At 36.8% G+C, this 22,371-nt stretch overlaps 1 long non-coding RNA gene across 1 annotated transcript in view; it reads right to left on the bottom strand.

Moving 5' to 3' along the window:
• The window catches only part of LOC113989302, a 54,992-nt gene that overhangs the window by 32,008 nt on the left and 613 nt on the right, over positions 1 to 22,371 (bottom strand). The gene's annotated exons all lie outside the window — the stretch shown is intronic.

Here is a 22,371-nt window from a genome sequence, read left to right as displayed (position 1 = left end):
TACAGGAAATTTCAGCAGGAATATCGATTATCAAGGAGAAACAAAATGACAGTGTTTTCCTCAAATCCGTGCAACTATGAATTTGTACTGCTGGAGTCAAGAATCTTATTGTCATTCTTCAGGCAAGATCACTAAAAATCCCATCATTTCCCCCATTAACATCACTGGTTTTGTTTTCAAGGCTGGCAGTAAATGTACAGTATTTTTCAGGTCAGACAATGTTAAACATTACATGGTAGTTTGCCTGTTCAGTTAATCCTCATGGCTCTCCTGGCAGGTAGTTTAGAGACCTGCCTAAGACCATGAAAGTAAATCAACTAGGATAAGAACATAGCAACGTTCATCTCTCAGCTTGTTGTCCATTAGACCATGCTCCTCTTCTAAGAAGGGATCCTGGCAAATTCCAGACTTTATGGGAAAGAGGTTCTATTTAAACATTTAAAACTTTAAAGCACTTACTGGAATAAAAAAAAAAAAAAGGAAATGGAAATAGAAAAGATGAGAAATCCAAGTTAATCCAAGAAATGCGATAGCAATTGATCACAGTGCAGTCTGGAAGGAAAATGTAATCAATACACAGGGGAAGAAATCAAATCAAACAGATACTGCTTCAGTGACTGAAGCAAAGATCCTCAAATTGCAGCTAGGGGTGACTTATTTGTTCTCACCCCTACTGTATGATGAAAAACTAGAAAGCTAAACATTAAGAACTGTCATCTAATGACAATATACATCTTTCTTACTACTGTGTAAAAGTGGTAAAATACAAGTCTGAAATGCAATTAGAATTTCTATTCAGTGCTTTAGAAGTGGTTTACTCACCAAACACTGCTTACTCACTGCAAGGGAGCACTTTGGTGCACCTGTGCTCCTGGAAAATGATGTTAGCATGAAAATTTGCTTTGCTTTTAATATATTTTTCTAGTATTGTTATTTTGATGACAACTTGATATTTTTGGTGACAATTTCAATTTGTTCTAGGTAATAGGAATGTAACATTGTTAATGAAAATAATGCTAACATTTACAAAGTTTATGTTGTTACTGACCTAGAAGGAAAGTAGCACACAGGCAAGTATCCTAAATACTACTCAAATACTATTTTCATCTAGGAAATAAATGATCACGATTTTTTAGAATATTATGTTGTACCTAAGAAGTAACTGGAGCAAGGTCAGTATGGTCCTATATATACCTAGAGAACAGCAATACTATTTTGCTATGAAAATCAGAATATTTCATTAGCAAATTTGAACTTGAGTTTGGGGCTTTTTTTGGGTTTGCTTTGTTTTTTTAAAAGAAAAGTAGGGAGTTCCCACTCTGCATCTTGGAACACTGAAGTCTCATAATCAAGAGCTCAAAAGTCAAGCTCCATTATCCATATTTTACAGTATTTTATTCCATGTGTAGCTACAGTAACTGCCAACACTTTCACACAGCACAATATTACTCAGATAAAAGTAAGAATGCAAAATCTGGCTCAAAGGTTTTAGTGAGAAGTTCAGAAGAAAAGATTGCTTTTGAGTTTACTCATTCTGCTCTCTAACCCTAAGATTGTTTGGTCTCTCATAGGATTATCTCTGAGGGAAATACTTGAATACATACCTTTCTGTGTTCTATACTTGCTTTCTGGAATTAATATAGCTGGTATAATTTTTTTAAAAAGACTCACTATGTTACATCAGCAACTTATCTGGCCCTGAAGGAGAAACGATGGTCCATTTTCTTTCCTTTTCTCCTCAGATGGGTTAATATGACATAGGTGGGTACTTGACCCCTTGCTTTTCACGTACAAATGAGTCATGCCATGGATTAAGAACACACACACATTAATGTACATCTGATCTTTAAACCCCAAGGTCAAATCAAACACTTCTTTTTTCTTTCAGATATTATTAACTCTGAGATCTGCCTTCCAACTTACATTTGATTTTTAATTCTGTTTTATTTTTAATATAAGAATTCCTTTAGTTTAGTTGTCTTGAGTTTCACTTCTATGAAAAAAGTTTTCTTAACATTTTCCCTCAGAATTTAAGATCTTCTTTCTTCATAAGGTTTAGATGACATGACAAAATGAATACTGTTTCTTTAAAGCTGACACAGTAAGAACGAGCAGGCTGTCTTAGATAGCAGGCCATTTCATTTCTCATAAGCATGCTATCATTAGCTACCTTTAGGAGAATGAATGATATTGATTGGTTCAAATCAAACTTGTGACCTGGTGGCAGTATTAGATGTTTTTTACAAAGCATCATCTCCTCATTAATCTTTCATTAGACAGCATGATCCGAGAAGCCAGCAGCAGTCACACCACGCTTACTCTCTCGAGTGATGCCACCACAGAGCGCTCCCTTATTGGATCACAGCAATTACTGGCCTTACAACGCAGATTCTGAAAGCCTTATCGAATTTCCTCCTGGAGATGGCAAGCTTACAAAGAGTCATGTGCTGTTTCTTGGGTGAGGACATCACCAAATTACAACAAAATGCAGTAAACTCAAGTAATTTGCAATCAATCATGTGACTCTCCTTTCTGAGATGATACATCTTCATTTACAGCACATGAAGTATTTTACAGAAAGCCCAAATACTTAAAATTAAGGTGCCTTAAAAAGTTCCAGTCAAAGAACAGGTAACTGCTAAATCACATTTCTGCCTGGGAAAAACAAAGCAGAATCTCTGGTATCTGGATTGCTGGCATCTCAGTGCTGTGATTTAAAGGAACTGGGAAACAAGTGCAGGCAAACAGCAGACAGTATGAGAAAGAAGCATCTGTTCCCAAGGACATAAACACTGCTGGAACAGAGCCCAAGAGGGGGAGATTGGTTCTTATTTTCAGCTCAACAGCACATCATAACAAGGCCTGGGGTGGGCGGGGGTGGCAGGGAATTGGAAATTGTGCAACTCTAACAATACATGATTATTCACATGCAAACATTAAAAAGGTTAAAATTTTAGTGCCTCTGAGTGAAGAAGAGCCCTTAAATACTGCAACTGACCTATACTTCCAGGGATCCTATACTTCTTCAGGTTTACAAGTATAAGGATTGTATCACCAAGCTATTTTTTGCAGCCATATGAAAGTAGCATTACAATCTGAACACAAGACATCCCATTAACCTCTGCAACCACTAAAATAAAAAGGCCTAGCAAAGGGCAAAATAACTCTTTATTAGAAGATAACTTAAAAATGCATACTGCAGAAATGTTCTCACTCATGCAGTTAAATTACCCTGGATAAATCACAAAGTTTTGATCAGGGATATGGAAAAGTGACATGCACAGTGCACAAAGACATAATGCAATCACCTCACTATTGGCTCAGGCAAGGTGGAGAACACCTTCTAGTACCACAGATGTTACACCTCCTAGAAACATCATCCATGGCCTCTCCCCCAGCAAGCCCAAGAGTTATCCACCATGACTGTGAAAGGACAGACAGCCTATCTAGAGTATCAAAATTAAGACTGACTTAATTTTTAAGACATTTCCAAGACAGGTAGATTTAGGTAAAATACAGGACAGGTAGGTGTGGCTAATGCTGTAAGTTGTGGGTTCATCTCATTAAGGGCAGCATAAAATGTCAGTGTGACACTTAATACACAAACTACAGTGGTTCAGAGTTTTTGCTCTTAAAAGTTAATTTGAGGAAACTTTTGGAAACTGAAACACCTCCTTTTTTATTATGCTGTTGGCTTGGGCACTTAGTTAAGTATTTATCCCCCCTTCTGTTCAATGAGAGCAGGGAACAGCTATCATTGTTATATAAAGCCCCTCCACCCAAGTACACATATTTGGAGAAGCAAAATGATACTGCCTTAATTCATATGCCATATGCCATAATATCTTGCATGATAAAAATCAGTCCCTTGTCTCTTATGCCTGGACTGTGATAACACAAACACTGACAACATGAACTGACACAGCTGTAAGAGGCAGATTCACTGTATAGACCTGGACCTGGTACTTATCACAAAAACCACCCTCCAGGTTTCACACTAACCTCAAAATACTTTGCTATGTTCCTAAGTGAGGAACATGAACCTTGGAAAGATTTAAACTGTAAGGCGCTGCTTTAGCTCACACACTCCTGCTCTCTGTACCCACCTGCCAAATTTTGGGTAAGATACTAGTACTCTGAAAAAAGATGCAAGCTCTGCTGAAAAATTTCTCAAATGCAAACACTCCGTTCTGATGCAAAAACTGTGACTGCTAAGAGAGGAGGAAAATATATGAGCATTTTAAAGAGAAAATCAAATAGAACAAGATATGTTTATATATCTTTAGTTGAACATAACATGTATTCATTTTAAAAAATTACTGAAATTTAATTATATCCAATAGAAAACAATGCATCTTTCATAGTCCTCCAGTGCATTTACATTACAGATTTAAACATTTTAGCAACAACAGTTGATTACAACAGATACACTCCAAATTCTAAGAACAAAACAGTTGTCAACCCTCAGGCAAGATTGTAAACCGACAGAGACTTCTTGGATGACAGCCCTATGTCTTGACAAAATGCAGTAATAACAACATTAATAAGCCTAAACTCCTAATTAATATTCAAACACATAAGTATGAAAAATTTTAACCAGTGCAACTATATTAGAAATTAGCCAGAGCTTACTTCAGCTGTAACTGAAAGGTAAGCATCCACAGGGCAAATGGTAAAAGCTGTGTTACACAACTGTTTTGGTTAGGGAATATATTCCAACTGAAACTGCAGAAATAATTCGGGCGGCTACATAAACATAATTTAAGGATATAGAGGTTAACAACTTTGAAAAGAATCTTTACTGAACCACAAATGGCTTCTTTCAAAGACACCTCTGTATCACAGCTTTCCACTGCACCTTCCCTGAAGAGTGATTCTCAAACACCAAATTTTTAATACCAATTCCTAAAACACAGAAAATGTCGGTGAATGTTTCTTATCCAAGTTTTTATTGAAGCTAATCAACCCTAACTCACAAAATGTGATAAAAATCAGAGCACAGTAATAAAAACTGTGTGAGTCGTGTCACTTAATCATATGCACCATGAACCTATTTTAAGCACGAGGCTGATGCACTGTTATTTGTTCTTTATAACTCCTCGAAACACACCCATTAGGGAATCACTGTACCGTTAACTTATTATAACTTTTCCATGAATAGTCTGTATATTACTACCATTTTGTGAAATGTTGAAACAGGAAGGAACTATATAATGCTCTGACTTTTAAACCCCATATAATTAATTAGTCATCCTTAAGAAGTAGAAAATGTGTGAAAGACAAATGGGTTATATTCTAGAAGGACCAAGAAAGGCATAATTTCATTTTCCAACTTACCAAGCCTCACAATTCCTTGCTCAAATTGCTGGAGACTGACAAACTCTAGGTGTCATCATGATCATGGTCATACAAGCTTATTATAATCAAGCCAGGGGCAGCTTACATTTTTCAACAATGCTATTCATTTAACCTAAAAAGTCAGAAGTGGATTAATTCCAGCAATAAAGCGCAATGTGACATATGAAACATGTCTGACATAACTGACTTAAAGTAAATCAGTCCACATAAAGCCATTTGTGCTAGCAGAAAGGACTGGAACAGCAGGATGCTGCTTCACAAGGACAAAGCCCTGCAATTTTTTGACTACACTTCAAGTAGCTAGATGGATTTCTTAGCACTTTCCCGATCCAAACAGTTTGTCTAATGGCAGTAGTTCTTTCCACAGTAGAGTGGCAAAATGAAACCCTGCATAGGGAGAAATGCGTAAGTTGTCTCCAAGTGTCTCCCTGCAAGATGTTACAAGACATCATATGTGGAATATCTTTCAGTCTGGGACACATGAAGCAGTGAATGTTGATCTTCAGACCCAGAAGCTTCCTGTGCAAGGAGGCCTTGAAAATAAAGATATAATAGCTGCATTTTTGTAAATGAAATAAATGTGTCTCCATACTTCCCTCAGGCTCTTGCTTGCTTGGCTGGAAAACAGAATTTAAATGAAGTAGCTCATCTGCTTCTCCACAAGATGACAAGAATTCTTTTTATTCTAAGAAAACATTTTACATTTGAAAAATCATGTTTTCTGACAACAGAAAGAAATCATACCAGAATTCTCATTTCACCAATCCTAATTCCATCCATTTCAACAACTATTACTTTGCTTGCCTTTCGTTATTCCTTATCCCTAAATCACAAGTCCCTACTTTTCTGTTTTATATGAGGCCTTCTGACTTCCTTTGCTTGACCACCTAGAAATGTTCCAGGAGGCTAAGACACATGAAATAAAATCAAATAAACTGAACAGAAACTAGATTTTTCATATATAAACACAATAAGTTGAAAATATCAGAATTATACTGAGGGTATTCCTTGAAATTTTGGAATAAATGGTATGGCTTCATTAAAAATTAAGACACTGTAGTCAGAAATGTTAATGTCTTGAGTGTTAGACCACATTTTGCTCAGTCAGTATCACTGATATCATTCTGTTGAATTAATAAATACAGCTGAACACATTTTCTGAATTTTGTCAGAGGCCTGGTAGCAAGTTCATGGCAAAACAGAAATCTTTTGGAAAGCCCATGTAATGGTATCCTTCCTGATATATACTCAGGGCAGAAAAACAAAAAGTGTGATGAAAAAGCCACTGGATGTGGGCTTAAAGAAAGTCCTGAATCTATGCTTATATAAGGTGACAGATCCTCGCACAAAGGAGAGTGCAATTTGTTTCTCATTTGATAGAGTGAATTTAATCTCACAACTGTAATATAAAAACTCAACAAGTATTCTAATAAAAGTCATGTATTCGATTCTATGCAGAATTCTTATTTACAAACTTTGATCCTGCCTTCTTCATACATTTCAGAGAACAACCCCTGTTCCCAGCTTTTTTCAGAAAATTCCAAACTCTCGAAGGCTGAAACCAGACATAAAACAGAGAGGGAAAATTAACTTGTCTGAGAGAACGACCATTAACCCACAGTTCTCAGATTAATACAGAAACTGGGTTCCTAGAATTATCCAGCCAGGCCACCAGGTTTCTAAATCTTATATAGGTGATGCAATACTCTTAAGTGTTGTTAAGGATTAAATTGTTAAGCACTGACATAGCAGAGCATTTAAGCAAATAAGCCTGATGAAGTAAGCAACTAAATATGAGACGTGACTTCCATGAAGAAAGTCATACTATGAGAAGCTTAGCAAAGGTTTCTACAGCTAAATTTCAAACATATAGGATTATAGGAGCAGGAGTAACCCAGATAAGGCAAAAATATATTTAAACAATTATTAAATTAGGTAAAGCAGGTTATAAAAACCTATTTATTACACTGACCTATGAAAACCTGAAAACATTCCTGTCAAGAGCAGGGGCAACCTCAAATGCTAGCAACACAGCAAGGCTTGATTTAAAATACCCACATTTGTGCTGAAGTCAGAGTAACTGAGGATAACGAGACCTGATCAATTCACAGACAGAACATTTTTCCATAGACAACTCAGAGTTGAAAAGAGGAAATCTCTCACCAGTACTAAAGTATGATAAACCAGATGTTTGTAGTGTAGACACCAACATTCATCTGGAATCTAGACTGTTTAGTTTAGAACACATGGTATAAGAATGATTGGTAGTGAGAGGAAATACTGTGAACAAGTTTACATATATCTCATTCCAAAAGCAGACTTTCTGCTTCATGAAACAAACCTAACTTCAAGTTTAATGCCAAAATCCAATCAAAATAATTCACAACCCTGCCTCTGAATAATTACATTTTTGCTGGTCTTGCCACAGAATCATGTAATTTCATTAACTGTACTATTTCAACATCAGAAATACGTAGTCTGCATGTTTGTATACGTTAGTTAACACACATTTTCCAGACATCCACATCAGTAATAACAGTAATATCTTTTAAAGAGATTTGCAAGCATGGATGAGCCTTGCTTAACAAAAGATGAAACTAAATATATTCTGTGGGGGTTTGGGATTTTACTAAGAGCTTCTGGCACAGCATAACTCCATTCTATGCTGCCATTCCAGATCACAGATTTGAGAAAAACAAAACATGTTCTCATTTAAGCCTGTGGTATACCATTCCTAACAAGGAATTTCTCTGTAAGCAAAATTCTCTTAGGTAGAGCATTATTTACTAACCAAGTGTTTGGTAACACAATAAGCAATTCCAATATCTCCTATACAGTCAACAGTGTACTTTCCAAGGACTGTAGAATGTATATTCTTCAGAGATTAGGAATTACCTACACAGTGAGTAATACAAAATCCCAATACTTGTTTTCTTTACGAACAGCCTTACTGGAACACAAGACTGAAAACTAAATATTTATTGTAAGTGACTGTTGTTTTTGTAATATGCTCTGCAATTCTAATAAACAATCATTTGTAAAAAGAGGTTCCATTTGCATGTGAGGCAACATCCACTACAAGGAAATAAATTAATTATCTGTGTTGGATATTTTTTAATAACTTTCTTGGATTATTTTTCTTCGCGATAGAACTTTCTTGATTAGAAATTCATACAGAAAATACTAAACTTGATAAATTAATCTAATTTACAACTGTTAATATTAAATCCATTGGAATAGCAGTAAGTTATAGATAAAACCAGTAGTTTTATGTGTATTCATACATATGCATTAAATAAATTGCTTGTTACCAAACTGTATGATTGGTGCTCTCTAGAACACCAGCTTGGTAAAGAATGTATATGAACACAGTGGTTTGTATAGCAAGGTATATTAATACAAAGGTTCATTGAAACACAGCGATTGGAATCTGGAATTTGTATCCAACCTATCTTAAAAACAGACACTGTAGCTACCATACAGAACAGAGTAACTGATCCTATTCTAATAACTGCACTCCCACTGATATCGCCCTCGTATGGAGAAGCACATCCATACGCTCATTAAAACAATGCTTGTTACATTTTACGCATTAAAAACCCCAAATAACTTGTTATGCAAAATACAGTGAGTATGACATTACCTAGTGAAAAACCTGGCAGATGAGATAAAGTTTTAGATTAGCATAGGCACAGATGATGCATTAGACTGGATGGTTAACCTGAACAGTTCTGTAGGTATTTTGAGATGTATTTGATTAAGTAACTATGCTTTACAATTATGACTAATGTATATGGCATTGCATTAAGAAAAAATATTTTATTTCTGAACTGGTGTCATCAAATAGAACAGAACTGCCTGATTTCATGCGAAAAATTAACATTATCAGGTAAAAGAGATGGCCATTTCAACAGTTACTGAAAGTGGAAATGCAGAACTGTATCAAGCCCTTCCATGAACATTCCTGCTGACCTAGGAAGAAGAGTTATCTATGCAGGATTAATATTTAAATGTAATGTCTGCTCAGCATTCAGAGCAATGAAAGAACAGGCAATGCACATCCAGTACAGGGAACAAACAAGGATCCAGAAATCCTATTTTTTCCAGGGCATAGTTATATTCTGCTTATGCCAACAGAATCCCCCAGTGCATGCAGCCAAGAGGTAAACTCAGATTCATGAAGGTGGCCATGGATACAGATGTGCAGCTATGAAGGAAAGAGAGAAAGATCACTTTTACATGGGAAACTAATGGAAATTCAGCATACTGGTAGCTCCCACAAAACATTCTCATAAAGCCAAACTACCACCCGCATTAAACCATATTTTTGGTGGTTGTTCACATTGGGTCTTAAATTGGCTATTCACTAAACACATTGTACCTCAGTCAAGTGATTTTTGAGCATGTAGTTTTACTTAAAATAAAACGCTTTTTGAGCCATTGGTAAATACATTTAGATTAAACGATAGACTAGAAAAGTTCAGGTCACTTAGTATTCCAGCAAGTAATTTTTTGCTACTATAAACTGCAGTGTTAGAATTCTTACCTGTTGAGAATAAGTGTATTTAAGAATCTTTATGAATTTAAGTTGAACACTAAAGATTAATTCAATATGGCCCATTTCAGTTTTACATTCTATACTGCTTGCTATGTCACTCCCCTACAACAGAAGATCTACAGATCTATACGTGGCTAAATCTGGGTACGTGTAAAAATAACGCTGTAATTAGAATGTCCAGAATTACCCAGGATGTATGCATCGTAAGGTCCTTTTTGAAGTTACTTTAAAACCTCTTGTGAACATCAGCGCTTAGAATTTGAAAAGTGTGAAGTGCAACCGACACACTTTTTTTCATGTAAGATGTGTTCATACCAGCATATCATTTTTTTTTCCATGAGAAAAAACTTTTGTTCTCCTTTAGTCTGAGTGACTTTTATCTTACACCAACAGAAACAATAAAATCAAAGAGAAAGAGAAGTTTCTCCAAGAGTTGTCCTCATAAAGGAAAAAATTATGTTAACTTACAGTAATTATAAATACAGTCATAACACTGGCTGCAATATAATCTAGACATGCCTATTCTAGCTTTGGAATAATTTTCTGGGATATTTGCAGAGATGTAGGTGGGGCAGCACAATGCTCAGAGATGGTCTAACAAAATGGTCTATTTTCGGCAGTTGGAAGCTCAATGGAATTGAAAGCTTTACAACAGCAATACAATTTGAATCCTTACACAAGATTAGCAAATCAAATATATACCTATGCTTCTTTGTAGCCTTTGATTCAGAGTACATGCTTGGATGATCAGTGCCTTCCCTTCCCCAGGAAGGGAATGTTTACAGGAATTAATACTTTCATTCTTCAAAAGGTCCATACAGGAATGAGACTGGAATGTCAGATCAACCATTACTATTTGATCCAAGAGACACTCTCCTGCAGATTCCTTTGAAATTTGATATCAGATTGAGTTCTGCTATAATCTTGGTTCAAGCTGCAAGTTAAATATTGATCTCAATTTAAGTCCTATCTATACATTAAAAACCCCAACAACCCAGCTTGATATGGCACCAGAAAATTAAAGGACAGGTAAAGGTCAATTTACACAACTCACACCACCACTTCCTAGTGTGGTTACTTGCTTACAACGCTTATATGCTATTAGCGTTTCACAATTGTTCACAATTACTCCCATGTCTCCAGAATAAACAATCCACTAACAACTCAGACAGTAGCAAAATCCACTGTAATAAAAGAACCCAGGAAGTATGCACCCGAGTTCACCCTGCCACACAAAAGTGAGTGCATTTCTTGAACGGACACATGATCTCACGCACATTATTTATACTGTGGTACCTGTTTAGGCTAACGTGAGGACATGAGTTACACAGCAGAAAAAAAACCCCAACAACAACGACAGGAGTCAAGTTCACAGTGGTTGTTTCTGCCATGTGGTTTCTCTCAACACCTACAGATTGTCCACATCAGCTCAGATTCATTGCTGTTCTACGCCAACAGTGGTGGAACCATGTAAGGGAGGTGGCTTGCGCCTTCCTCAGCGAGGGTCAGGGTCATGTACAACCATCAGCACAACGTAGGGCAGTTCTCCAAATTCCACAATTTGTGCTCCTGATGCAGTCCTTATAAATTATAATTATTACGAGAGAGCTGGATATCCATACACAAAAGCACCCTGACTGCTCCCTCCCCTCAAATGACTTCCATGCTCAGACTGTGTACAGGGGCCAGAAATGCAGAGGCAGGATGCTAGAGAGACTGCAAGGAGAAGAGACAGAGCAACAGTGTACAGAGAAGGAAGAAAAGACCTTTCTGCTCTCTTACCCCATGTGCAGATATCAGGGGATAAGGCAGACCAAAAAAAGGCTCCTAAATGTAGAATCAGTACAAGAATCACGCTGACATGCTAGTAAGAAAGAAATAAAATCTGTCTGTTACAGTTATTACCTATTCCTTTTTTTTTCCTCAGGTAGGAACCAAGATTTTATGCAAGAAAAATACCAATACCCAAGAAGATTAAAGAAATTCCATCAGAAAACTTTCCTTCTAAAAACTTAATCTTTGAGTAGAGACAATATTCTAAGATGTGCTTTGTTATCTAATTGCCTCTTAATAAAGAATTAGAGCAACATTACCGCATAGAACGAAAGACACTCTACAGTCTACTTCAATACATTTATTTTCCTAGGCTTGAAGACAACAACAACATTAATCAGAGAGACAATAAGCATTGCTACTACAGATAAAGTAGCCCATCCCCCCTAAGAGATGCACATTTATACTTAAAAAGCTATTCAATGGTTCCTTTATACTTATTTTATCTGTATATAATTCTCAAAGACAGCAATAATTTCCATTGTGAAGAACATTATAGGGCCAGGGATGTCTACTATGCACACATGTAGAAGGGAAAACTGCTTCCTATCTTTTCATATCTTGTTTTTGGAGTAGATGCATCTCTTCCACTCTTGGCTGAGGCATCTGCTGAGCATTAGCGATAGATTTTTCTTGGCACCAAGTGGAATGAGTACTTTTTGGTGCTTTTGATCAGAGTAGATACCACTCTGACCTGTTATCCATTCCATCATGTGAAAGTACTGATGGATATACATGGTGAAATGGAAAAAAAGGCAGAAGGCACCTCATAGAGCAGGAAATTCTAAAAAAGAAGACTGACACTCTGATTGTGCTTATAATTCTTCTTTATATGACTTTCAAAAGGTACTTCATCGATCCTGAGAATCACAGTCTATTTAGAAGGTACGAACATTACCAAGTCTGCATCAACCCTCAAAGTGACAGTGCTTTGCAACGATACAAAAACATGTGACTTCCCTACTATATTGTGGATACTATTCACAAATTTTAAGGCGATTTAGGTAATGTAATAGTAAGGTAATATAAAAACTTATGATAAGCTGACACTTTATCTCCTCAGTAAGACAATACTGTCCAGCAAATATTTGTTAGAAAGTTTTCGTCTTTGTCCAACGTTTTATGACATCTATATACAAGAAACGACAAACATTTTGCCCCTAAACTAAGAAATAACACTGTAGTGTGTGTACTTCCCCCAAACTTCACAGCTAAGAAAGGAACACTATTAGTTACTGCTTTACTTTCCTGCAGTTCACTATTTCTAATAAGTTTTGAAAGTATTCTTTGAACAGGCAGTATTTCTTTGCTGCAGTGCTGTAGGGCACTTCTTGATAATCAGGAGGAAGTGGGAGAAACCAAATGAGTATTACTTTCAGCAAAAGCTGAGTCATAGCACAAATCGCTATGCAGCACCCTGCCCTTTGTGCCCTTCTGCTTACAGGCTGCAGTAACCTTCAGCTGTCTACAAGTTGAAAGTCATGTTCAAAAACCAAACAATGAAATCAGCAACTTTGGTAACATATCACATGAATCTGTGCCCATGACTTCGGGAAAGTTTCAAGTTTAGAAAATGTTGTTCCTACTTAGCCCAATTACGTGACAAGAACTTTCTGTTTACATGGTTTATTTGTAATACTGTGCAGGACTGGGGGTTTCAGCCCGAACATAAGACTGAGGTAGTACTGAAAACTGACCAACAGTGACAACGGCCACTGATGGTCCTCCGTTACGTGTGGGCACATACTTGGAACTGCAGAGAATTAATCAAACACACGCTTACTATGTCATACGGTGATCAACTAATCAAAGTCAACGGAGAGACTCGTGCTGCTTTCAGTAGCACTTGGACCACGACGCAAAAACAACCCAGCCCCAAGACAACTGACATCAAACCCTTGGGTACCTGCTAAATAAGGATGACTGAAGTTCCCAAACTGACATATAGTCTGCGAATAGTCAGACTTCTGAGCACTCACAAATAGAGTTAACTGCCAGTAAATCTGGCACCTGTTTCAGCTTCATGTTGTTTAGACTTTATATACCCAGACTTCGCAAACAACGCTAGAAACCATTGTCACTGTTGGAGACCTGTTAGTGTATCTGCTAATACTTATGGCCTATTCACCCAACAAGCTGATGTTATTTAAAATGCTCTTGCCTTTCTGCAAGGCATTAACATCACCAAGTAGAGGAAAAAAATTATGATCAAACCTAAACAAGACTGCTACACAAACACACCTTTTGTGCTGATGAACTGTATACTGACAAAGCTACACAAGCACAAAAACGCCAAATACATTTTTGTACTACATTGTACATATCTATAGTTGAGTGTACAGGGCCAAGTTGTTATTACATTTTTATGGTCAGCTCATATTCTTATCTAATTTATCTAAATAGAACAAGGTAAGCATATCGTATAACATGTTTAGAAAAGGACACAGGAAAGAACCAGAACTTCCCAGTTTCATAAATGTTAAAGTTTGTACTATGCAATATGAGCTTGTATATTGTCTCAGCCATAGTTCCAGTATGAACTCAACTATTCACAACAGCACTGTGCTTCAAAGACCCAAACTGGGCACACTGTCATGACACATGGCTACCATGAGCTTATTCAGAACTTTGGTATCTCCCCATGTGCACAATGAGATGGAATAGACATGCACAGTGTATTTCAGAAAAGGACTCATTTGATCTCTGTAAAGTTCTGATTCCAGTGTGCACTCACCTGTACACAGTCAAATATTATGTACAACTCATACCCTGTATTATCATAACATCAGTTATAAGAAAATGAACTAATACTCAACACCCTAAAATGGAAGCTCTCAGAAAGGGGATACAAGCAGGAAGGACATACCATCCTATTTGAAAGTTATGCAATACTTCACTAACACAACTGCCAGAGTAACTTGTAAAACCTCAGGTCACCTCCAGTGTCAGATGTTATAAGGATTCTTGGTAAACCATTAAGCTTTTGAGAAAAGGTATCTGAAGATATCCGGAAAAGGACACCAGTGGCTTTCAGCATGTTCTCTGCATATTGCATCATACAATGAAAATTAAAGGAGACCTTGAGGAAAGGGTAGAAAGTATTTCTTCTCTCTGACTTCCCTCTTTTAATTTACTACTCTCCACCATAAATTTATAATTCAATTCTGGGAGAGATGCTCTTTTATGAACCTAAGAACTGAGCAAAACCAGGCAAAGACCATGAGGGTCATCTTCCCAACCATATTAACAGCTGTGACTGAATGAATCAAGAGTTAACATTACAACACATTAAAGGGACAGTAATTAGTTGTCCAAATTGTAGGTCTTATTGTTAATATGAGCACCATCATCATAAAACATTTGTTACAAATGCTAGAGACCACAATAAACCATAAACTGTCAAGCTTTGTGAAACATCAAGTGGGGGGAAAAAAAAGGAAAACCAACTCCAACTAATATCCCTTGCTCCTGTTACTAGAAATACTATAAATCAACAGCTATGGAATTAAAACATTCCAATACCATCGTCTATGGGTGCAGCTAACTCACTCCTGTAGGGAAGGGATTATGTCGCACCTCTGCCTTGGCCCTGTGAAGCACATTCATGAGAGGAGAAGAGACTGTAAGATTGGGGGCATACCTTATCTCCACTGTCACACTTGGAGGGTTTACAGGAAGCAAATAAACAGGACATTGAAAGTTTTATAACATGAAGGTATCTCTGAATCAATGCAAGTAGGTGTGGAACACACAATACTAACATGGTTTTCAGTCCTAGATTCTCTGTTAGACATCAGCTACTCGTTGACAGCCTCTTGTGTGCTCAGTGAAATCAAGATTTAACCTAGTCTTTAACATGATTGCTGAAAATTATCTTAAAAGAATGCTTATTTGTTTTACAGCAACATGATTTATTTTCTTTTATACAGATGGTAATTCTATTTTTTATCTAGATTTTCATTGCTGCACTCAATATTGTACAAGATTGCTATTTGCAACTGGACAAGAACCTGCAAAGTGACACTTAGAATATATATTTCCTCTACACAAAATCAGGAATACTGATTAGAAAAATGTGTCACCTTGTTGTATGGTTCAAATATACTATAAAAATGTACCCAAGAAACATCTGGTTTGTATTCACACCAGTTTGGTTTAAATACATTTGTCAACAGATAATCCACATATTCCAAGTCGAGTGAAAACAGGCCTTTTCAACAAACTCAGCCTCACGCTAACTCATTCCGAAATAAGTGATAATTTCTACTTTATTTGGTGCAGAATATCATCCACTAGTGCTAAAATGCTCAAAGAACTTCAAAATCTTACCTTTAATAATCAATTCTTACCTCATCCTGTTATCACTGATCTCAGTGACACAAGAACATATTCTAAGGGATCATTAAGTAAACAACCATATGCCTTTTTAGATTTGAAATTATATTTTTCAGAGAACAAGCATGAAAATTAATCATAATAACCTTTATTACAGATACACTCTTATTTTCAACAGCTCTGAAACGGTTTCTTTTCGGTGCAAAATAACTTAGCTTTTAAGCAGAACAGCAATCATGAAAAAACAAAACTCTGCAGCAGTTGTCAGGTAGTAAAAGAATAAAACCCGTCTTTCTTCATCTGCATTCTCAAGCCCTTACAAAGATTGCACTAAAGATGGCATAACTACCCACAAGGCAGGCAGGATACTACACTGTAATCACAGTTATTAAAAGCAATCTGAATCAGAGAAGTTAAAGCAAAATCAGACTTATTTTTAGGTACTCTGTTTCATGTAGCACAAAAGTTAAAAAAGAAAATTATTTTTCCAGATTACAAAGGGCTTTTAGGACATATACTATCATGACAAATTATTGTAAGCCATGTTTCTAAAATGCTAATAAACCAACGATAGATTATATGAAAATTAAATAAGTTTTTAGTAGAGTTTTGAATAACATTCAAGCAGTATGCAACTCAATCCCTAAAAACCGTTTTGCTGTATATAACACAGATCAAATTTAAAAGCTTAAAAAAACAAATTACAATTAGGCACGTGATACCACTGAAATGTCTTTTGAGAAGTAAGTTAGTGATGTTGCTGGGATGATCAAGAAATCAAGCTTTTGTAGGAAATCTCTCAGTTCCAGAAAGTATGCAAAATTACACAAAAGCTAATTAGAAAGCCTTAGAACACCCTGCTTACAGCAACATAAACATAAGAAGTTATCCAAGGTCAAACACAAATCCAAGACCAGAAATATACATTTTACATACCTGGTACTAGGAAGAAAAGCAGTAGACTACAAACAAAATCAGTACATTGAAGTGATCTTAAAAATAGCTAGTCAAATGTAACAAACAAATTTTAAAATGATCTTCACTTCTAGCATTGTGTAGGTTGTGTTTTTTAGTAGCTAAACCTGTGGCTTTGGGTCACTCATGAATCTATATGAAGAAAGGAAAACAAGAAGGACCAATGTCTTCCACCCAAGAACCTACACACCCAGTCCTCCATCACTTCAGTTAGTGAGAACTGTCACTGAACTCAACAGGGACAGCATCATGTCCCAGTTGGAAAACAACTTTATCTGATTTGCATTACTTTTAAATGTGGGGCAGAAAGAAGATATCATCTCAGAATCACTCAATCAAAAAAAAAATTGAGATGCAAACATGCAGAAAAATCAACTAAATTAAAGATTAAATTCTAACAAAGCAACAATCCTTTCCTCCAGTGTAAGCTGTATGGTGTTCATTTCTTCTGATAACATTTAAATCTATTGCTTTGACACATGTTTGGGCATTGGTTTTGCTTCTGCTGTGCATTCAACTGAATGAGAAACAGATTTAGGATCTCTGCTAAGCTGTGTTCACTAGATAAATGTTCTGCAGTACACAGTGCCCTGTTGTTTATGGAAGTTTCAAAATGGTAGTCATGATCTATTGAGTCCCTTTTCAACCTCTCACATTTTCTAAGGCATTATGAAGCAAAGACAAATTCCAAAGAATGTATGAACCTAAACAGTTATAAAAACAGGAGCCCTTGGGGAAAACAGTGAGGTTTTAACTTGTTTTAAACTTCTTTACACAACTGTTCCTGCTTTGCGAAATGTATTTCCCATTGTGACTTACAGTAAACTACAGCTCTTTCTTTGTGAACTTAATAAAGTTATTCACATTTTTTTAATAACAGTTGAACACCAGAGTTCCAGACCACTAAATATCCAGTCCTAGATAAAGGCAAGTATCACTCTGGAGCAAACAAACAAAAAAAAAAGACCCAGTGGATACAGAGGAAGTGACAAGAAGTTTTTAAAGAAACAAACAGAACTGAAAAAAAGTTTCAAAGAGCCTGAGCAGCACCAAGAAGATTTATCTGAAACATTTTGACTTTACAGCCTTGGAAACTTTGATTTGGGGGTGGGGAGTGAGGCGAGTGAGGACAGGAAAGAATGGAGAACGCAGCAATAGGGCTTAATCTATTTCTGAATCTTGTGAATCACATTTTATGTAAAATTTCAAGTTGCACTGTTGGTAAACAGCGGTGGCAACAACAAAAAGTTTGTAAATTCTGTCATTTATTCTGTCATGATAAATGCTACCAGGCAACAGTCCTGCACTGACCTTGTGTATGGACTGGGTCAATAGACAAAATGTCAACTGGAAATTAAGAGACTTATTAAGAAGTTTATTGTTAAATAAAAAGCTATGATAGCCTTACTATATGAATTAAACTTTGATTAATTCACAGTAAACCATCAAAAAATTTGTTAGAGCTGAATGTTTTTAACTCTTACGGGGATTTGTGAATAGGAATAAAAAAGGTAACTTTGTGGATAAGTTATTCAAATTTTCAATCAAGTAACAAATGCCACAAATGGAATAAATAGATTTGTGAGACTATTAGACTACAGCAGAGTCTGTGAATAGCTATATTGTTTCAGCTCATACAGATGCTGCAGAAAGTAGTAAAAGGTCAAAAAAATGGGTAAAGCCTTTAATGTGCAATATCTATTTATCTGAGGTACTGGCATAATAAACAGTCTTAAGGTTATGCTCACCACATTGCTCTGATACACAAAACATACTATCTATCTTTGTCAGAAAGCATTAAACAACTTACCTAAAACACCCTGTGGTAGACTGCACATATCCTAAGTTTCTTGCTCACATCTTAAATACACTTTTCTACATGAAAAAAGGAATCATCACGATCACTGATAATTCTGCTGTTATCATCCAAGGAATAAGATAAGGTGACTCCTTCATTTCTCAAAAAGCCATGAATTCTTTACTTTGGCATTGCTAGAAAAACAGGAGACTCCATGAAGAAAACTACAGGATACTGACTTAGTGTCTGCGCCTGATCAAGAACTGTACACACTGAGGGATTTGTAAACTTTTTTAAAACATTAATGTTCTCATAAACCTTCATCATCCCAACTATGCCCACTTCTACAAAAACTTTCATCATGTCCCTTCTTGAATCCCATCTTCCCTCATTAGATTCACAACCACAGTGTAATAAATTGTAATAAATAGCTTTAAGGGTAACTGCCATTCTCCACCTTGCATAACATAACGATCTAATGAGAAAATGATATTTCAAATACATTTCAAATGCATCATGTTTTCTCCAGAACAAAAAAGCCAGACTGCAAGAACTGACTTGACATTCAGCCCTGGTTCATACCAAAAGGAAATCCTCATGATTGTGAAGGAAAGTAGCATGTTCAAGTCACAGAAGAAACTCCTCTTTACCTTTTTGGAGAGCTCCCACAAATCAGAAGTGTAACATTGCCAAATCTCCTCTATAGCCACAGGAAAGGTGCAATTATAATTTAGCAACAAAACTGCAACTCCTCCAGGCAGAACTAAATCACAAACATCATACTGAGAAACAGAAATCACCCCTCCTTTCTCTCTGCCCTCCGGCTTATAATTAAAGGAAACTCTTTATTTCTATTCCTTGAAAACAAAGAGCCCTGTTGAGTCAGGGAACACATACATCCAACTTCCACCAGAAACTCCTTCTAGTTTGCCCTGAAAATGGTTTCCAGAGATAGAAGGCAATAGAAAATATATGGTGCGCTTTTTTCATCAGATCAATAGATCTAACTTGTTAAATGTACATGGACCTTCATAAGTCTCATAAGAATTAAAACACCTTTATTATGTTAAAAAGCCAGATGTTTTCAGATAAAAGGGAACTTAAAGAACAGCTGTTAATTATTACCTGTGTGAAAGCAAAGAGCTGACAGGAAGAATAATGACAAAATTAGGTGTCAAATTCATGTTTCCGTCGAAACCACAGTTTTTAAGCGTTCACCTGAGTTAAAAAAGTTAAGCTCTGGGCTTATGTTTTGGAGGTACTCTATTGGTTTAATTGGAGTGCTTTGTGAAAATATTCTCCGGCTGCTGACAGGCCCATTCCAATGCCTGGTAGCATTTTGGGTTCATCCCATCCACGAGGACATTCAGTATATTGAAAACAAATGTATCACATTATGGGATGGGAATGAGTAGAATCCATAGCTCTGCTGTAGAGGGCATTTATTATGCAAGACTCATACATAGTCTGATACTGCTCAGTACTCATAAACTTCCAGGAAGATTGTTTCTGACAGGGCACCACCTGAAAGCCACGAAGGGCAAATGGAAAATTCCAGGAAAGCTTCACTTCAAGTCACAGGCCTCTTTTTCCAGGACGAGAGGATTATTTAACTATTTTGCAGGGAAGTTCTAGTATAGGATACATCACCTGCAAAGATGTGCACTCAGTACAGATTTTTTCTTCAAGTTACAGTAAGCTTTGCAATGATATTCTGGTAGCTCATACAAAAGCCTGTTTCCTTGTCAGCATACAGTCATCCAGGTGACTAAATGATGAGGTAAGCCTTGCAAATGCCCCCTTCAGAAGAGATGCAGTGTTATCTCCAGAACTGGCAATGTATCCTGGGGCTGCTGTGTTGTACTTCCAGCAACTATATTGGCCCAAACACCATTTTGTTGAACAGGTATATTCCTAGTAGCATGTAATGAGAAAGAGCTTAACAGAAAAGTAGCAGCTATTACATTTCCAAAAGCTAATGAAGTAATTCAGGTTTTTGATAGAGAACAGCTTTATCATCCTGATTTTAGGAACAGAAAAAATTCATTGATACAGGCTTCTGGAATTTCATTTTTTTAAAAGCATTTGAAGGAGAAAGGCTTGCATTCCTTGTAAGCTTGCACACTTCTCTCTTCTATTTCTCCATGACTCAGTCTAATAGGAGACACAGCCACCCTTTACTAATCACACCCCCCTCCCTTGGAATGCTCTGGGACAGCGCTATTTAGCTCAAGTTTGCACTGTACTGCACCACCATCACTACACTGCACAACAAAGCCCTTTAAATGGGATATGCAACCTCTGCAAACATGGCTGCTTTATCACAAAGAAAGACTGAAAAAGAAGGATTGGCAACACTTCACTGCCTTTTCTAGTGCATTGCCACACAAAAAGGGCTGAATCTCTACTTCCTTCAATTTTCCAGTCAAGACTTTGGCTAAGCCTGTCCAAAACCACTGGGAAATAATCTCAAATTAACTACTTGGTTAAACTGTGGAATGAAAATATTCGCACTTGAGATTTAATTCAGGTTAGTACAGATTAGTTCGGATTAGTTTAGTCTAGGTTTGGTCTAACAATTTTACCTTTCACATAAAATGAAAGCTTAAGAGCAACCGCATGCTGATGCAGACACAGCCACATGGGGACAGAAGTTGGCACGCTCATTTTGCCGTCAAGAAATTTCAAGCTACTTCAGAGGTGTTTTATAAGAACCTTTATTTGGTGTTTACTGCATAACTCTTAGTGAATTTTTCTATGTCTTTTACCTGCTCACAGCGACTAGTGTAGCAGAAGCTACTTGCTGATGATGTAGTTCCTTGTTTCACATGGCCCACAACATTTTCCTTGTACTCAAACAAGCTGAGAAAATGGCAACTCAAGCTAAAGATCTATTCAAGCTGCCTGGACAGACTACAGAAAGCAACAGACATACAGTCACCAACTTTTATGCACAATTTCACACACGCACAAAAAGCCACATGGAGAAGGGATCAAAAGGACCCAGCAGCTTCATATTGAAACACATAGAGTTACAGTAACAAGTGTGTAAGCCTCATCTACCAAATACTGTCTGCATGTGTGGCCCAATACCCTTTCAGATTATCTGATTCTTAGAAAAAAGCCACAAGAGACAAGGCCAGTCCTTCACAGAGAGAGTACATGACCACAAAGGCTACAGAACATCCTCAGGCTGTTCTTGACAGAGACGGCCTTGGCAACTGGAATAGAAATGAAACAGCATCCTTTTAAGATTCTAGATATAAGCTACTGTTGTCATGCTGTAGTTAAGAGAAGGATCGTAATATCAATGGCATCCTTGACATGACACTTATGTAATAATTGTGGGGAATGTCACATTCCAGTGGGCGTAGAAACTATCCCCCCGGGTAACACATTGCTTTTCTCTACTGGGAGAGCACACAGTATGCAGCGAGAGCACCAGGCTTTGCTGTTTGCTCTTGCTCTCAGTGTGACACAGAGTTATCCTCTCACACAGCACCCCACAAAGGGG

The sequence above is a fragment of the Pipra filicauda genome, unplaced genomic scaffold (genome assembly GCF_003945595.2).
Source record: "Pipra filicauda isolate LSUMZ 115617 unplaced genomic scaffold, ASM394559v2 scaffold221_size1283894_pilon, whole genome shotgun sequence".
In the NCBI taxonomy this organism is placed as follows: Eukaryota; Metazoa; Chordata; class Aves; order Passeriformes; family Pipridae; genus Pipra; species Pipra filicauda.
Note: the sequence above shows the minus strand (reverse complement) of the source record. Positions and strands in the feature narration are given on the sequence as shown.